This window comes from Pseudophryne corroboree, chromosome 5 (assembly GCF_028390025.1).
Source record: "Pseudophryne corroboree isolate aPseCor3 chromosome 5, aPseCor3.hap2, whole genome shotgun sequence".
NCBI lineage: Eukaryota > Metazoa > Chordata > Amphibia > Anura > Myobatrachidae > Pseudophryne > Pseudophryne corroboree.
Window position 1 is genome coordinate 339660037 of NC_086448.1, and position 16906 is coordinate 339676942.

Genomic DNA, 16906 nt, shown 5'->3' on the forward strand with positions numbered 1-16906 from the left:
GGGAAAGCGGTAGTGGGCAAACTAAAGATTACATGACTGTGACAGTCCACTGGGTGGGTGATTTGCCTTCAGCAGCAGAAGCAGTTTCTAACAAACACTAGCTCATTCAGAGGCAGGCTACTCTGTGTATCACTGGATTTAGTAAGAGGCATACCCCTGACAACCTCTTAGAAAAACTAAGGGATGTCATAGAAACATGGCTTACCCCACTTGGACTCTCCTCATGATTTGTGATATCTGATAATGCCACAAATATTGTGAAAGCAAAAGTATTACAGCTATGTGAATTCAACACATCCCCTGTTATGCTCGCACGATCAACTTAGTGGTACAGGGATTTTTTTTTTTAAATGACAGGTAGTGGTACAGGGATTTTTTTTTTTAAATGACAGGGGCATGCAGGAAATGCTGTCTGTGGCCCTGAAAAATTTCAGGACATTTTTGTCATTCAGCCGCAACATGCAGGACATTGCAGCACCTGCAAAAACAGTTTCATTTGCCCTGCATTCAATTGAATCAATAGGTGGTAACCAGGTGGAATTCCACCCTTTATATGCTTCAGCAGATGGAAGAACAGCAAAAAGCCATCCATAGCTATACAACAAGCCATGACATTGGGGTGTAGTATGGTATGCCGGCGGCCGGGCTCCCGGCGACCAGCATACCGGTGCCGGGAGCCCGACCAGTGGCATACCGAGAGCATGGCGAGCACAAATGAGCCCCTTGCGGGCTCGCTGCACTCGCCACACTGCGGGCACGGTGGCGCGCTACGTGTGCCATGTGTCGGTATGCCAGCTGTCGGGTCCCGGTATACTGTCCCGGTATGCTGTGTGCTGGGATTCCGACAGCCGGCAACCTGAAGACCACCCATGACATTGGGAGAGAAGGGGGATTATACCTTAGCTCAGCACAGTGGAGAGTACTTTCTGTCTTGTGCAAGGTGCTGAAACATTTTGAGGCATCCACCTTTGAAGTGACTGCTGAAACTACTAGCTTAAGTAAGGTGATTTCCCTAATTAAGCTTTTGGAAAATCAGCTGGAGAAATTGAAGGACAGCGAATGCACAAAGTATGCGCTTGCCAGGATTCATGGGTTGCCAATATCTTGAAATCTGATCACTATATTTTAGCAACTGTGCTGGATGCTAGGTTTAAGTCATACACTGTGTCTTTCTTTCCAACTGATCCAGATCTTAAGAGATGCAAAGAGCTCCTAGTTAGCAAGTTGGCAGCTCAAGTGACACATTGCACTATGACGTCTCCTCATTCAGTTTGTTGAGCAGCAGCCAGAAAAAAAGTTACGTTTCCCAATAGACCCAGTGGTGATGCAGATAAGTCAACCAAACCTTTTGACTTCTGGTCAGGTCTAAAAGAATTGCCCAACATTAGTGACACCTCTACTGTAACTCCATCTAATACGATCACCATCCAAAGAATGGTGGAAGATTATTTTCATGACACCATACAAATATACATGTAACAAAGTCCCTTCGAGTACTGGAAGGAAAAAAAAGGCAATTTGGAGGCCCTTATACAAACTGGCTTTGTATTACTTAAGCTGCCCACCCACTAGTGTGTACTTGGAGAGAGTTTTCAGCACAGCCGGGAACCTTGTGAGTGAACAGCATAGGAGGCTACTTCCTCAAAATGTGGAAAAGATTATGTTCATCAAAATAAACTAGAAATTCCATGAGAAAGGCCTCATGAATGATTTATGCCAGCGGGGGAAGAATTAATATTGTGTGAGGATGATGTACACACTGAAGTACACACTGATGAGGGTGAGGATGGCAATGGCAATGACATCTAGCCACTGTAGAGCTGTTGCCATAAGCCAATTGATAACTTGTTTTGTGGGGGACCAAACAAACCAAGCACTGCAGCCACAAAAGTGGCAGTCCTTGTCGCTGAGTGCTTGGTTTGTTAAATTGTGCATGTTCTTTTTAATATCCAACATAAGGCTGGGTGGGAGGACAATTCCATCTTGCACCAGCTTTCATTTCTGCCACTGCTGTATGGCAAAGTTTCATAGATGTGCAATAAATTGCCATGTGTTTGTGCCGCTGCTCTGTTGCTTACTAATCAGCCAGCTCACTGCAGCCTTTTGCCAATAATGGTGAAAACAATATTGTGAGCTGTAAGGTGGTCAAAATTGACTGGAAATTAATATTATTTAGGTTAATAATAGTCTAGGAACATAAAAGGCCCAAATTATGTGATTTTAGATGTGTTGAATCCGGACAACGAACCAGAGCCAAATCCAGCAAAAATGGTCTGTCGAACATCTCTAATTATATTAAGTAATGGGCAATCTAATTATTGTACTGAAGATAGGTTACCATTTACTGAGTAGGACACTGTAACTACAGCAGATTATTACAACCAATGCCTCTAATGTACGTACTGATTATTAGTACTATGAATCTCTAACAGGCAGGAAAGAAAGGAATTCAACTTCCTATAAAAGATGTTACTTTCTTTGTTTAAGACATACTGTACTTACTGACTTAAACATACATAGAAACAGAATTTGACGGCAGATAAAAACCACTTGGCCCATCTAGTCTGCCCCCTTTTTTTTTTTATCCTTTAGGCAATCTCAACCCTGTTTGAACCTTAATTCTTTGTAAGGATATTCATATGCCTATCCCAAGCATGTTTAAATTGCTCTACAGTCTTAGCCTCTACCACCTCTGATGGGAGGTTATTCCACTTATCCACTACCCTTTCTGTGAAGTAATTTTTCCTTAAATTTCCCCTGAACCTCCCCCCCTCCAGTCTCAGTGTATGTCCTCGAGTTCTAATACTTCTCTTCCTTTGAAGAATGTTTCCCTCCTGAACTTTGTTAATACCCTTGATATATTTGAAAGTTTCTATCATGTCCCCCCTTTCCCTACTTTCCTCCAAACTATACATGTTAAGATCATTTAGCCTTTCCGGGTAAGTTTTGTGAGGTAGGCCATGCACCATTTTAGTTGCCCTCCTTTGTACACTCTCTGATGTATTTATATCCTTCTGGAGATATGGGGGTATATTCAATTAGGGTCGGATCCATTCCGACATGCATTTGTCAGAATGGATCCGACAAGGGCTATTCAAAGCCCATCTCAATTCGACTTTAAAAAAGTTGAATTGAGATGAGGGGGGGGGGGGAGAGCCGCGGGCAGACGGGGATAGCTGAGGGCAGACGGGGGACAGCAGCGCTGTAGGAGGATGTGGCACAGCCACCAGACCTCATGGCAGCGTCCACCCGTCTCCAGAAAGCGGGACCTCACTTTCTGGAGCCTGGTGGACGCTGCTGTGAGAGGCGACTATTACACATCCTCCTGCAGCGCTGTAGCGCTGCTGTCCCCTGTCTCCCCGCTACTCTCCCCCGTCTGCCCGCAGCTCTCCCCCCTCTCCTCCTCTCAGGTCCCACATCTCAATTCGACTTTTTTTAAGTCAAACTGAGATGGTTGGAAACAGGGCCAAAACCTGTCAAATTTGGCCCCGTTTCCCACATAAGTACGTGAATCGGCAGCTATACCACTGATTCACGTACTATTCGACAAGTCGAATTCCCCGACTTGTCAAATAAAAATGCTCGGGAATGAATAGGTCGGAACCCCTTCCGACCTAAAAAAGTCGAAAACTTCCGTCTTTTCGACAAGACGGCAGTTTCGACCTTAATTGAATATACTCCATGGTCTCCAGAACTGGACACAGTATTCCAGATGGGGCCATACCAATGACCTATACAGTGGCATTATCACTTCTTATTTTACTGCTACTGGTTCCTCTGCTTATGCAACCAAGCATCTGACTTGCCTTTCTCATTGCTTTGTTGCATTGGTTTCCTGCCTTCAAGTCACTTTAAATAGTGACTCCTAAATCCCTTTCCTCCTAAGTAGTTTCCATTATAGTACCCTTGATACTATATTTAGCCTTTGGGTTTTTGAGACCCAAGTGCATGATTTTGCATTAAACTGTAGTTGCCACGTTCTTGACCATTTCTCAAGCCTACCTAGGTCATCAATCATTTGTTTTACCCCTCCCGGTGTGTCTACCCTGTTGCATATCTTTGTATCATCTGCAAAAAGGCATACTTTCCCTTCAATACCATTTGCAATGTCACCAACAAAGATATTAAAAAGAACTGGAAAAAGTACAGATCCCTGGGGTACTCCACTGGTAACATTTCCCTCCATAGATTGCACACCATTTACTACAACTGTCTGTTTCCTATCCTGCAACCAGGTTCTTATCCATTTAACTGTTTTATAATCCACCCCCACGCTTTCAAGTTTATTTAGCAGTCTGCGATGTGGGACAGTGTCAAATGCCTTACTAAAGTCTAGATATGCTACATCTACAGCTCCCCCTTGATCTATTATTTTCGTCACAGAGTCAAAAAAGTCAATAAGATTTGTTTGGCATGATCTCCCACCAGTAATCCATGCTGTTTTGGATCCTGTAAATTGTTTGATTTAAGATATTCCACAACTCTTTCTTTTAATAGTTTTTCAATTACTTTCCCTACTACTGATGTAAGGCTTCCTGGTCTGTAGTTACTTGCTTCTTCCTTGCTTCCACTTTTGTGCAGTGGAACTACATTCGCTCTTTTCCATTCCTCTGGAATGGCACCTGTATTTAGTGACTGGTTAAATAATTCTGTTAAAGCTGTAACCAGCACATCTTTTAGCTCTTTGAGTATCCTTGGATGTATCCCATCTGGCCCCATTGATTTATCCACTTTTAGTTTTGAAAGTTCTTTTAGGACCTGCTCCTCTGTAAATGTACTTTCATCTACCTTAGTTTTATGAATGTCCTTGCAAGTTAACTGTGGCCCCATCCCTTCTCCTTCTGTAGTAAATACTGAGCAAAAATAATTATTTAGGTGATCTGCTATTGCCTTGTCTCCCTCCACCAAATGCTCACTCTCTGTCTTAAGTCTTATTATTCCTCCATTTGATTTTCTCCTTTCACTTATATGCTTAAAAAAAGTTTTGCCCCCTTTATCTACTGACTGGGCCATTTTCTCCTCAGCTTCTGCCTTTGCACGTCTGATCACTTTCTTAGCATCCTTCCGTCTGTCAAGATACACCTCTTTGTCGTTATTATTTCGAGTCTGTTTGTATTTCCTAAAAGCCATCTTTTTTGCTTTCACACTAGTTGATACTACTTTTGTGAACCACACTGGCTTCCTTTTCCTGGTGCTTTTCCTAACCCTTTTGATACAAAGGTCTTTTGCACTTAGTATTGCACTTTTCAGTTTTTCCCACCTCTCCTGCACTCCTTCCAAGTTCCTCCAGTCCGCCAATGAATCACTTAAACATCTCCCCATTTTTGCAAAGTCAGCATTTCTAAAATCCAACACCTTTGTTTTTGTGTGACAGGAGTTGGATCCTGTCTTTATACTAAACCATACTGCTTGATGATCACTGGATCCCACGTGCTCATCTACATATATGTCGGATATCCTGTCACCATTTGTAAAAATTAAATCTAATATTGAGTCTTTGCGAGTGGGCTCCCTCACTTGCTGTTCCAGGAGAGGGCAGCCCGGTCAGCGCATAGACGGCATGTAGACTGTGCGGGGGGACGGGGGGACATGGTGACATAGTCACTTCAATGTGGCTCCGCCCCCAATATACAGCGCTGAGAAAACATGCATTGTATAGAAGGGGATGGGGGTACAATGATGCGATTCATGAATCGCATCACTGAACCCCTCAGACCACCCACTTTGCTCAGTGAGTGGGCGGCTGTGGGGTGTGTGAGCAGCTGGCGGAGGTGCGGGAGACTTGTCCACCTTTCCGGGAGTGGGGGGACAGGGAGCGCCACCCGATTTTTCGGGAGCCACCTGGCCATATCCGGAGCATAGGCAAATATGGTTTAAGATTGCAGCATCAGATCAATGATGCACAAGTTTATACTTTTAAATGGTGTCTAATCATCTGAAAAATGATAACCTTTTATAATCAGTAGAAATTGGCACCAATTTCCAATTTAGTAAATTAGTTGGACATCAAAGATTATCATGTTTGTGAATCCCACAAAGCCTAAAATCACTCAATAAACAATTCATAACATAGCTATGCAGTTTTCATTAGACTTACAACATTATTCCTTGTACGTGAAGAGTTACATTGTGATTCCAGGAGCATTACAAATTGTTCCATTTACAGTAATCCATTCAGTGTACAACTGGCATTTAGTGATGCTATTTCTTCCTATGTTTCTGTATATTAGACAGCTGAAACTTATGACTGGGTAGGTTGCACAGTTTGCACATGCCTTTATAAGACTAATGGCAAATAATTCACAAAGCAAAACACAATGAAGCTACAGTAAATGTAAATACACAAAAACACATGTGAACAATTTGTTGTGTAAGTCAACATAAGTACTGATAGGGGTTCGGTATGTATTACCGGCGGACGATGATAGCTTGTATAGTTAAATAAGTATTTTGTTTGTTTGTTTGCTTTATCATTATGGTCCCGTTTAAAGCAAAACTGCAAAATTTATCCTGGAATATTCTATTTAAATGCAGAGCTGAGCTGACAGGTATTGAGACATACAAATATATATAAAAGTGTCAGCAATCATTTACTATAATTTATTGAAGCATGATGATACTAAATATAAGCAGTGAATGAGTGTTAATACCTTTGGACATTCATATGTGTCCATTCTTGTTGATTTGCTTGATAAATAACCAAAAAAAAACCCAACATTTCCTACCTTATGAATCATGTGGGTTTGCTGCTGCGTCCTGCAATCCAGAGGTAAGACACACTGTGAGACTCAGAAAGTTTTTGGAAGCCATTGAATTTAATTCAGCTCATGTTTTTGACCTTAGCTCTTTCCACTATTCTATGTCTGGTCGTAATGTTGCTTTAGTGACTTGCATGAAACTGCAGGGGAAAAACACATTTGCTTAATCTTAGCATGTATTTTCATATTCCCACCCACTAGACAAAAGGCAAACCTGTTTTTCTAGGTAAACATTAGGTATTACACTTACAAGGCAGACAGAGTTGGGAGCTAAATGCTTTAGGTGCTGGAATTAATTTGACATAGTTTATAATAGAGTGACAATTTGATTGGAACCAGAATAGGTAGATAAAACATGGGCTGTCATCTGTGAACTTTGCATATTTTCCAGTGTGTCCAGTTGTCAGCGTGGAGAAAGGAAAACAGAAGCTATGAATATTTCACTGCAATTAAAGGCTTCACTTAATGTTTATCACTGTAAGATTATATTGTCATTTCCGAAGTTAATGCACAATAAGCATTACAACTTAAGCTTGAAGTTGCACAGTACGGTCCAGATTTGTCATGTGATGAAAAAGAAGCTCTAATAATAACTTCTCAAAAATTCTCACAAATTCTATACATTGTTTGCAAGAAGAAAAACAAAATTTGTTACAGGGGAATTATGATGAGATGTATCAAGCCTTGGAAGGAGATAAAGTAGGGAAGATGGCCATATTAGCAACCAACCACCTTATAACTATAATTTCATAGACTGTGCTAGATAAATGACACTTACAAGTTGATAGCTTGCTTTGGGCAACTTCTCTGCTTTATTTCTCTCCATGGGGAGATGTGTCAAGCCTTGGATAGTTATAAAGTGGAGAGAGATAAAGTACCACTCTATAATTTTAGAGGCTGTGCTATACAAATAACAGAAGCTTATTTGTTGGTACTTTATCTCTCTCCACTTTATCTGTCTCCAAGGCTTGATATATCTTCCCCCAATTCTTAATACATCTCCTAAAAACTAATGGCTAATGGCTAACCTGTAGCAGGGTTGCAGAAACTGTGCCAAGCAGTGGCTAATCACGTATGTAAATGATCTACAGACATGCTAAACATATCTCATCATACAGTGGCAGAAGTACAGGTGGAACATGCATAAGCTTCCCCAGATACTTACAACATACTCTTGCTCTGGTGGTAGAGCAGGGCCTTTGGAGATGTGGTGGTGATGATGATGATGATGATGGGTGTTTGGCCAGAGACGGCCCTAGGCATAGGCAAACTAGGCAAATGCCTACGGCATTTGGAATGCCTAGGGGCACAAGCAACTTTTGCTGAATAAAATAATATGCAGCATGCCTATTTTCTGTGTGTGACTGCGGCTCTATCTGCATACGAAATGCATTACTAATGTGCGGCATTATGTGTATAAGGTGTACTACAGTACTTTGTGGTGTAACGTATAGAAAGGGCACTACTGTGTGGTCTAATGTGAATAAAGAGCAATATGGTGTTGTGCAATGTGAATAAGGGGCACTACGGTGAGGAGTGACGTGGTACTACTGTGTGATGTAACGTGAATTAGAGACACTATTGCATGATATAATGTGAATAAAGTTGCGTACTGTGTGGCGTAATTTCAACTGGGGGTATTATTGTGTGGCCATGCCCCTTCCCAGCAGGAAGGCGCCTCATTTTGGGCTGTGCACTGAATGTGCACACTGTTCCTATTTAGAATATAGGGGGTAGGAGCACCAAAATGAAGACTGCTATGGGTGAGGGGTGATGGTACTGGGAAAGGGATACAGGGTCAGAGGCGGAACTAGCATCTGTGCAAGGGGGCACCTGCCAAAATCTTGCCTAGGGCATCATATTGGTTAGGGCCGGCTCTGGGTTTGGCATCTCCCTCATCACTACTGTAATAGAGTGGTCGGGCCTGGAAGGTTAAAGTGACAACACCAGGCCTCTACATTTGGCTAAGGCAGGGTACGGCAATAAAAGGTTCTGCCTTTGTGCTAGTAGTTTGATACAGTAGTTTAATACCATACAGCAAGCATTGAAAATATGGAGCACTGGTGGTTAATGATCAGTGTTATGTGACATTTGCTCCAATAATACTTATTTACATTTACCTACCATTTGTTTCCTGGTTCTTTGCTTTTTCTTTACCCTTTTGTCAGTGGCATACAATGCACACCCTAAGGGTGGTGTCACAAGGCAGCACGAGCTAGCTGCACTTTAAAGCTTTAAAAGCATAATACTCAAAAATCATGCTACATTAATGGGTATTCTCTCTCATCACATAGGAGTAATTAAGCTTTGAGGATACATATAACACATTGGCGTATCTATAACAGGTGCAGTGTGTGCGGGGCACACGGGCCCCCAGGGTCCAGGGGGGCCCACCCCGCACACACTGCACCCATTTGTTTAATACTTACCTCTCTGGAGTCCCCCGTCGGAGCCATCCCTTCTCAGCAGCGTAATAGAGTTTGAACACTATGGGGAACAAACTCTATTGCACCTGCTGAAAACTCCGGAAAGATAGCACAGCGGCCATTTTTCCGGAGTTTCGCGCATTAGCAAAATCTTCAGTAAAATGGCCGCCGCACCGTGTTCCCGGAGGTTTGCGCTTCTATTGCTGGGGGACCCAGGAGAGGTAAGTATTAAAACACCTGTGCATCAATCAGAGAGGAGGGGGCCCCTGAAGCAGAAGGCTGCACACGGGCCTCCTCCTCTCTTAAAACGCCCCTGATATAACACGACCCTCAGGCCTTGTTCACACCCATCCACTGTTAATGCACTTTTCAGCGACTAGCTAACAATTAAAAACCCGTGGCTAATTTTGTGTTTTCTCTTGAAATTTTTACAAAAAAAGAATTAACACGGACTGAAAACTTACAGTTTGCATTTTATATTTTCATCAGATGCCATTTCAGTTAAAAAATTAACACCATGTACATTAGCATCACCCTCATCACCATAAGCAAGAACAAAAACGCCATGGGGTATATTTGATAAAAGTTGATTTTGACAGATTTTGTGCTATTTTTTTTAAAATGATTTTTGGTCAATTTTGCAAATCAGAGCTTTACTAAAGGTGAGGTCCACCCCAAAAAACCGACTTGCGACCGAAACACATCGGGAAAACATCAATGTTTTGCTCATAGATGCAAATGGCAAATTGACTAACAGTCAGTTTGTAAATCAACCATAAATCAACCAAAAAATTGAACACAAAATTGACCAATTGATAGATCGGGGGAAGACCAACTAGTGTGGAGTCTCCTCATTTTAGCTGTAAACAGCAGTGGGCTCAAACATCCAGGGGTTAGCTTCACAGACAGAAAGAGGTACTGCATGCCACACTCACTCTTTAAGAGGTGTTGGTAAACAGGGGTTAAAGTGGGGGGGAACTGAGTTCTACCACCTCCACGGCCTTGCACAGTAATTCCATAATGTGTATAAGCAGTAACACTGGAAGGGCACTACTGAGTGATGTAATGTGAATAAGGGTACTATGTGGTATACTATGAATCAGGGGCAATACATGCGGTATAATGGGAATAAGATTGTGTTACTGTGTGGCGTAATTTGAATTGGGAGTACTATTGTGTAACCATGCCCCTTCCTTGTGAGACCACTGTCCCTTTATAATGTATGGAAGATAATTCCACCACCTCTCCTTGACCACTTTAAGCCGTGTTGGTAAACATATAAACATATAAAGGTTTATTTACGAACATACGGTTATCAGATATAAATAATCGGCATACAACACTCATGGTCAGTAATCAGTGTCAACCATATAAAGGTTTCTTTGGACCTTCTCGCTTTTTATCAGATGGTCTTGAACCCCAGAGATTCCAGTATTCAGTACCACAGGAAAAAATATTCCAAAATGTGTCCGTTAAAAAGCTTTTTATTAAAACATGCAACCCATAACTTGGTTAAACACACTACATAAAAAGCAAAAATAAAAAACTCTTTATATGTAAAACAGGCAAAATAAAACATGCGCATTCAGCATACCTCCATGCGCGACTGACGGGGGAGCACAGCGCTGATCAACCACTACGGAGAGTTCAGGACTGAGTGGCTGCGGCGGTAATGAGGCAGAAGCGCAGTGAGGAGAAAACTACGGGCAGCGGACGGTGATTAGTGATGTGCACCGGAAATTTTTTGGGTTTTGTGTTTTGGTTTTGGATTCGGTTCCGAGGCCGTGTTTTGGATTCGGACGCGTTTTGGCAAAACCTCCCTGAAATTTCGGGTGTGTTTTGGATTCGGGTGTTTTTTTTACAAAAAAACCCCTCAAAAACAGCTTAAATCATAGAATTTGGGGGTCATTTTGATCCCATAGTATTATTAACCTCAATAACCATAATTTCCACTCATTTTCAGTCTATTCTGAACACCTCACACCTCACAATATTATTTTTAGTCCTAAAATTTGCACCGAGGTCGCTGGATGACTAAGCTAAGCGACCCAAGTGGCCGACACAAACACCTGGCCCATCTAGGAGTGGCACTGCAGTGTCAGACAGGATGGCACTTCAAAAAAATAGTCCCCAAACAGCACATGATACAAAGAAAAAAAGAGGCGCAATGAGGTAGCTGTGTGACTAAGCTAAGCGACCCAAGTGGCCGACACAAACACCTGGCCCATCTAGGAGTGGCACTGCAGTGTCAGACAGGAAGTCAGATTTAAAAAAATAGTCCTCAAACAGCACATGATGCAAAGAAAAAAAGAGGCGCACCAAGGTCGCTAGATGGCTAAAATAAGCGACACAAGTGGCCGACACAAACACCTGGGCCATCTAGGAGTGGCACTGCAGTGTCAGACAGGATGGCACTTCAAAAAAATAGTCCCCAAACAGCACATGATGCAAAGAAAAAAAGAGGCGCAATGAGGTAGCTGTGTGACTAAGCTAAGCGACCCAAGTGGCCGACACAAACACCTGGCCCATCTAGGAGTTGCACTGCAGTGTCAGACAGGATGGCAGATTTAAAAAATAGTCCCCAAACAGCACATGATGCAAAGAAAAAAAAGAGGTGCACCAAGGTCGCTGGATGGCTAAGCTAAGCGACACAAGTGGCCGACACAAACACCTGGCTCATCTAGGAGTGGCACTGCAGTGTCAGGCAGGATGGCACTTCAAAAAAATAGTCCCCAAAGAGCACATGATGCAAAAAAAAAAAAAAAAAATGAAAGAAAAAAGAGGTGCAAGATGGAATTGTCCTTGGGCCCTCCCACCCACCCTTATGTTGTATAAACAGGACATGCACACTTTAACGAACCCATCATTTCAGCGACAGGATCTGCCACACGACTGTGACTGAAATGACTGGTTGGTTTGGGCCCCCACCAAAAAAGAAGCAATCAATCTCTCCTTGCACAAACTGGCTCTACAGAGGCAAGAGGTCCACCTCCTCCTCATCGTCCGATTCCTCACCCCTTTCACTGTGTACATCCCCCTCCTCACAGATTATTAATTCGTTCCCACTGGAATCCACCATCTCAGGTCCCTGTGTACTTTCTGGAGGCAATTGCTGGTGAATGTCTCCACGGAGGAATTGATTATAATTCATTTTGATGAACATCATCTTCTCCACATTTTCTGGAAGTAACCTCGTACGCCGATTGCTGACAAGGTGAGCGGCTGCACTAAACACTCTTTCGGAGTACACACTGGAGGGGGGGCAACTTAGGTAAAATAAAGCCAGTTTGTGCAAGGGCCTCCAAATTGCCTCTTTTTCCTGCCAGTTTACGTACAGACTGTCTGACGTGCCTACTTGGATGTGGTCACTCATAATCCTCCACCATTCTTTCAATGGTGAGAGAATCATATGCAGTGACAGTAGACGACATGTCAGTAATCGTTGGCAGGTCCTTCAGTCCGGACCAGATGTCAGCACTCGCTCCAGACTGCCCTGCATCACCGCCAGCGGGTGGGCTCGGAATTCTTAGCCTTTTCCTCGCACCCCTAGTTGCGGGAGAATGTGAAGGAGGAGCTGTTGACGGGTCACGTTCTGCTTGACTTGACAATTTTCTCACCAGCAGGTCTTTGAACCTCTGCAGACTTGTGTCTGCCGGAAAGAGAGATCCAACGTAGGTTTTAAATCTAGGATCGAGCACGGTGGCCAAAGTGTAGTGCTCTGATTTCAACAGATTGACCACCCGTGAATCCTGGTTAAGCGAATTAAGGGCTCCATCCACAAGTCCCACATGCCTAGCGGAATCGCTCTGTTTTAGCTCCTCCTTCAATGTATCCAGCTTCTTCTGCAAAAGCCTGATGAGGGGAATGACCTGACTCAGGCTGGCAGTGTCTGAACTGACTTCACGTGTGGCAAGTTCAAAGGGTTGCAGAACCTTGCACAACGTGGAAATCATTCTCCACTGCGCTTGAGTCAGGTGCAGTCCCCCTCCTTTGCCTATATCGTAGGCAGATGTATAGGCTTGAATGGCCTTTTGCTGCTCCTCCATCCTCTGAAGCATATAGAGGGTTGAATTCCACCTCGTTACCACCTCTTGCTTCAGATGATGACAGGGCAGGTTCAGGACTGTTTGCTGGTGCTCCAGTCTTCGGCACGCGGTGGCTGAATGCCGAAAGTGTCCGCAATTCTTCGGGCCACCGACAGCATCTCTTGCACGCCCCTGTCGTTTTTTAAATAATTCTGCACCACCAAATTCAATGTATGTGCAAAACATGGGACGTGCTGGAATTTGCCCAGATGTAATGCACGCACAATATTGGTGGCCTTGTCCGATGTCACAAATCCCCAGGAGAGTCCAATTGGGGTAAGCCACTCTGCGATGATGGTCCTCAGTTTCCGTAAGTGGTTGTCAGCTGTGTGCCTCTTCTGGAAAGCGGTGATACAAAGCGTAGCCTGCCTAGGAACGAGTTGGCATTTGCGAGATGCTGCTACTGGTGCAGCCGCTGCTGTTCTTGCTGCGGGAGGCAATACATCTACCTAGTGGGCTGTCACAGTCATATAGTCCTGAGTCTGCCCTGCTCCACTTGTCCACATGTCCGTGGTTAAGTGGACATTGGGTACAACTGCATTTTTTAGGACACTGGTGACTCTCTTTCTGACGTCTGTGTACATTTTCGGTATCGCCTGCCTAGAGAAATGGAACCTAGATGGTATTTGGTACCGGGGACACAGTACCTCAATCAAGTCTCTAGTTCCCTGTGAATTAACGGTGGATACTGGAAACACGTTTCTCACCACCCAGGCTGCCAAGGCCTGAGTTATCCGCTTTACAGCAGGATGACTGCTGTGATATTTCATCTTCCTCGCAAAGGAGTGTTGGACAGTCAATTGCTTACTGGAAGTAGTACAAGTGGTCTTCCGACTTCCCCTCTGTGATGATGATCGACTCCCAGCAGCAACAACAGCAGCGCCAGCAGCAGTAGGCGTTACACTCAAGGATGCATCGGAGGAATCCCAGGCAGGAGAGGACTCGTCAGACTTGATAGTGACATGGCCTGCAGGACTATTGGCTTTCCTGTCTAAGGAGGAAATTGACACTGAGGGAGTTGGTGTTGTGGTTTGCAGGAGCTTGATTACAAGAGGAAGGGATTTAGTGGTCAGTGGACTGCTTCCGCTGTCATCCAAAGTTTTTGAACTTGTCACTGACTTCTGATGAATGCGGTCCAGGTGACGTATAAGGGAGGATGTTCCTAGGTGGTTAACGTCCTTACCCCTACTTATTACAGCTTGACAAAGGCAACACATGGCTTGACACCAGTTGTCTGCATTTCTGTTGAAATAATTCCACACCGAAGAGGTGATTTTTTTGTATTTTGACCAGGCATGTCAATGGCCATATTCGTCCCATGGACAACAGGTGTCTCCCCGGGTGCCTGACTTAAACAAACCACCTCACCATCAGAATCCTCCTTGTCAATTTCCTCCCCAGCGCCAGCAACACCCATATCCTCATCCTGGTGTACTTCAACAGTGACATCTTCAATTTGACTATCAGGAACTGGACTGCGGGTGCTCCTTCCAGCACTTGCAGGGGGCGTGCAAATGGTGGAAGGCGCAACCTCTTCCCGTCCAGTGTTGGGAAGGTCAGGCATCGCAACCGACACAATTGGACTCTCCTTGGGGATTTGTGATTTAGAAGAACGCACAGTTCTTTGCTGTGCTTTTGCCATCTTAACTCTTTTAAGTTTTCTAGCAGGAGGATGAGTGCTTCCATCCTCAGGTGAAGCTGAACCACTAGCCTTGAACATAGGCCAGGGCCTCAGCCGTTCCTTGCCACTCTGTGTCGTAAATGGCACATTGGCAAGTTTACGCTTCTCCTCAGACGATTTTGATTTAGATTTTTGGGTAATTTTACTGAGCTTTATTTTTTGGGGGATTTTACATGCTCTCTACTATGACATTGGGCATCGGCCTTGGCAGACGACGTTGATGGCATTTCATCATCTCGGCCATGACTAGTGGCAGCAGCTTCAGCACAAGGTGGAAGTGGATCTTGATCTTTCCCTATTTTACCCTACACATTTTTGTTCTCCATTTTTTAATGTGTGGAATTATATGCCAGTAATATATCAATAGCAATGGCCTACTACTATATATACTGCGCACAACTGAAATGCACCACAGGTATGGATGGATAGTATACTTGACGACACAGAGGTAGGTAGAGCAGTGGCCTACTGTACCGTACTGCTATATAGTATATACTGGTGGTCAGCAAACTGTGCAAAACTGAAATGCACCACAGGTATGGATGGATAGTATACTTGACGACACAGAGGTAGGTAGAGTAGTGGCCTACTGTACCGTACTGCTATATAGTATATACTGGTGGTCAGCAAACTGTGCAAAACTGAAATGCACCACAGGTATGGATGGATAGTATACTTGACGACACAGAGGTAGGTAGAGCAGTGGCCTACTGTACCGTACTGCTATATAGTATATACTGGTGGTCAGCAAACTGTGCAAAACTGAAATGCACCACAGGTATGGATGGATAGTATATTTGACGACACATAGGTAGGTAGAGCAGTGGCCTACTGTACCGTACTGCTATATAGTATATACTGGTGGTCAGCAAACTGTGCAAAACTGAAATGCACCACAGGTATGGATGGATAGTATACTTGACGACACAGAGGTAGGTAGAGCAGTGGCCTACTGTACCGTACTGCTATATAATATATAATGGTGGTCAGCAAACTGTGCAAAACTGAAATGCACCACAGGTATGGATGGATAGTATACTTGACGACACAGAGGTAGGTAGAGCAGTGGCCTTCTGTACCGTACTGCTATATAGTATATACTGGTGGTCAGCAAACTGTGCAAAACTGAAATGCACCACAGGTATGGATGGATAGTATACTTGACGACACAGAGGTAGGTAGAGCAGTGGACTACTGTACCGTACTGCTATATATATATAGTTATACTGGTGGTCAGCAAAATTCTGCACTGTCCTCCTACTATATACTACAATGAAGCACAGATATGGAGCGTTTTTCAGGCAGAGAACGTATAATACTGGTGGTCACTGGTCAGCAAAACTCTGCACTGTCCTCCTACTATATAATACTGCTGGTCCCCAGTTCCCACAATAAAGCAATTAGCACACTGAGCACAGATATTTGCAGCACACTGAGCAAGTCAGATATGGAGCGTTTTTCAGGCAGAGAACATAGATATTTGCACTTGCAGCACACTGAGCACAGATATTTGCAGCACAATTTGCAGCCCACTGAACATAGAAACTGAGAGGACGCCAGCCACGTCCTCTCACGATCATCTCCAATGCACGAGTGAAAAATGGCGGCGAAGCGCGGCTCCTTGAATAGAATACGAATCTCGCGAAAATCCGACTGCGGGATGATGACGTTCGGGCGCGCTCGGGTTAACCGAGCAAGGCGGGAGGATCCGAGTTGCTCCGAACCGTGAAAAAAAAGGTGAAGTTCGGGCGGGTTCGGATCCCAAGGATCCGAACCCGCTCATCACTAACGGTGATCCAGTTAACAAGGAGAACACACAGGATGCGCAGAGATAAGTCAGATACCGCAGCGGGAGAGGTTAATAATACATCTCGTCCATAGTGTGTATGTGCGAGAGAGAGAGACAGAGAGAAAAAAAAGGAGAGAGACATGGTGAGAGAGAGAGAGAGAGAGAGA

The 16906-nt window shown here is 44.0% G+C and overlaps 1 protein-coding gene across 1 annotated transcript in view; it reads right to left on the reverse strand.

The window, feature by feature from the left end:
* ITPRID1 (ITPR interacting domain containing 1) overlaps window positions 1-6874 on the reverse strand; it is a 478387-nt gene extending 471513 nt beyond the window's left edge. Inside the window, exon 1 of the mRNA XM_063922570.1 lies at window positions 6726-6874. The gene's annotated coding sequence lies outside the window, so the exon portion shown is untranslated. The remainder of the gene's footprint in view (window positions 1-6725) is intronic.
* Between the last annotated feature and the right edge of the window lie 10032 nt (window positions 6875-16906).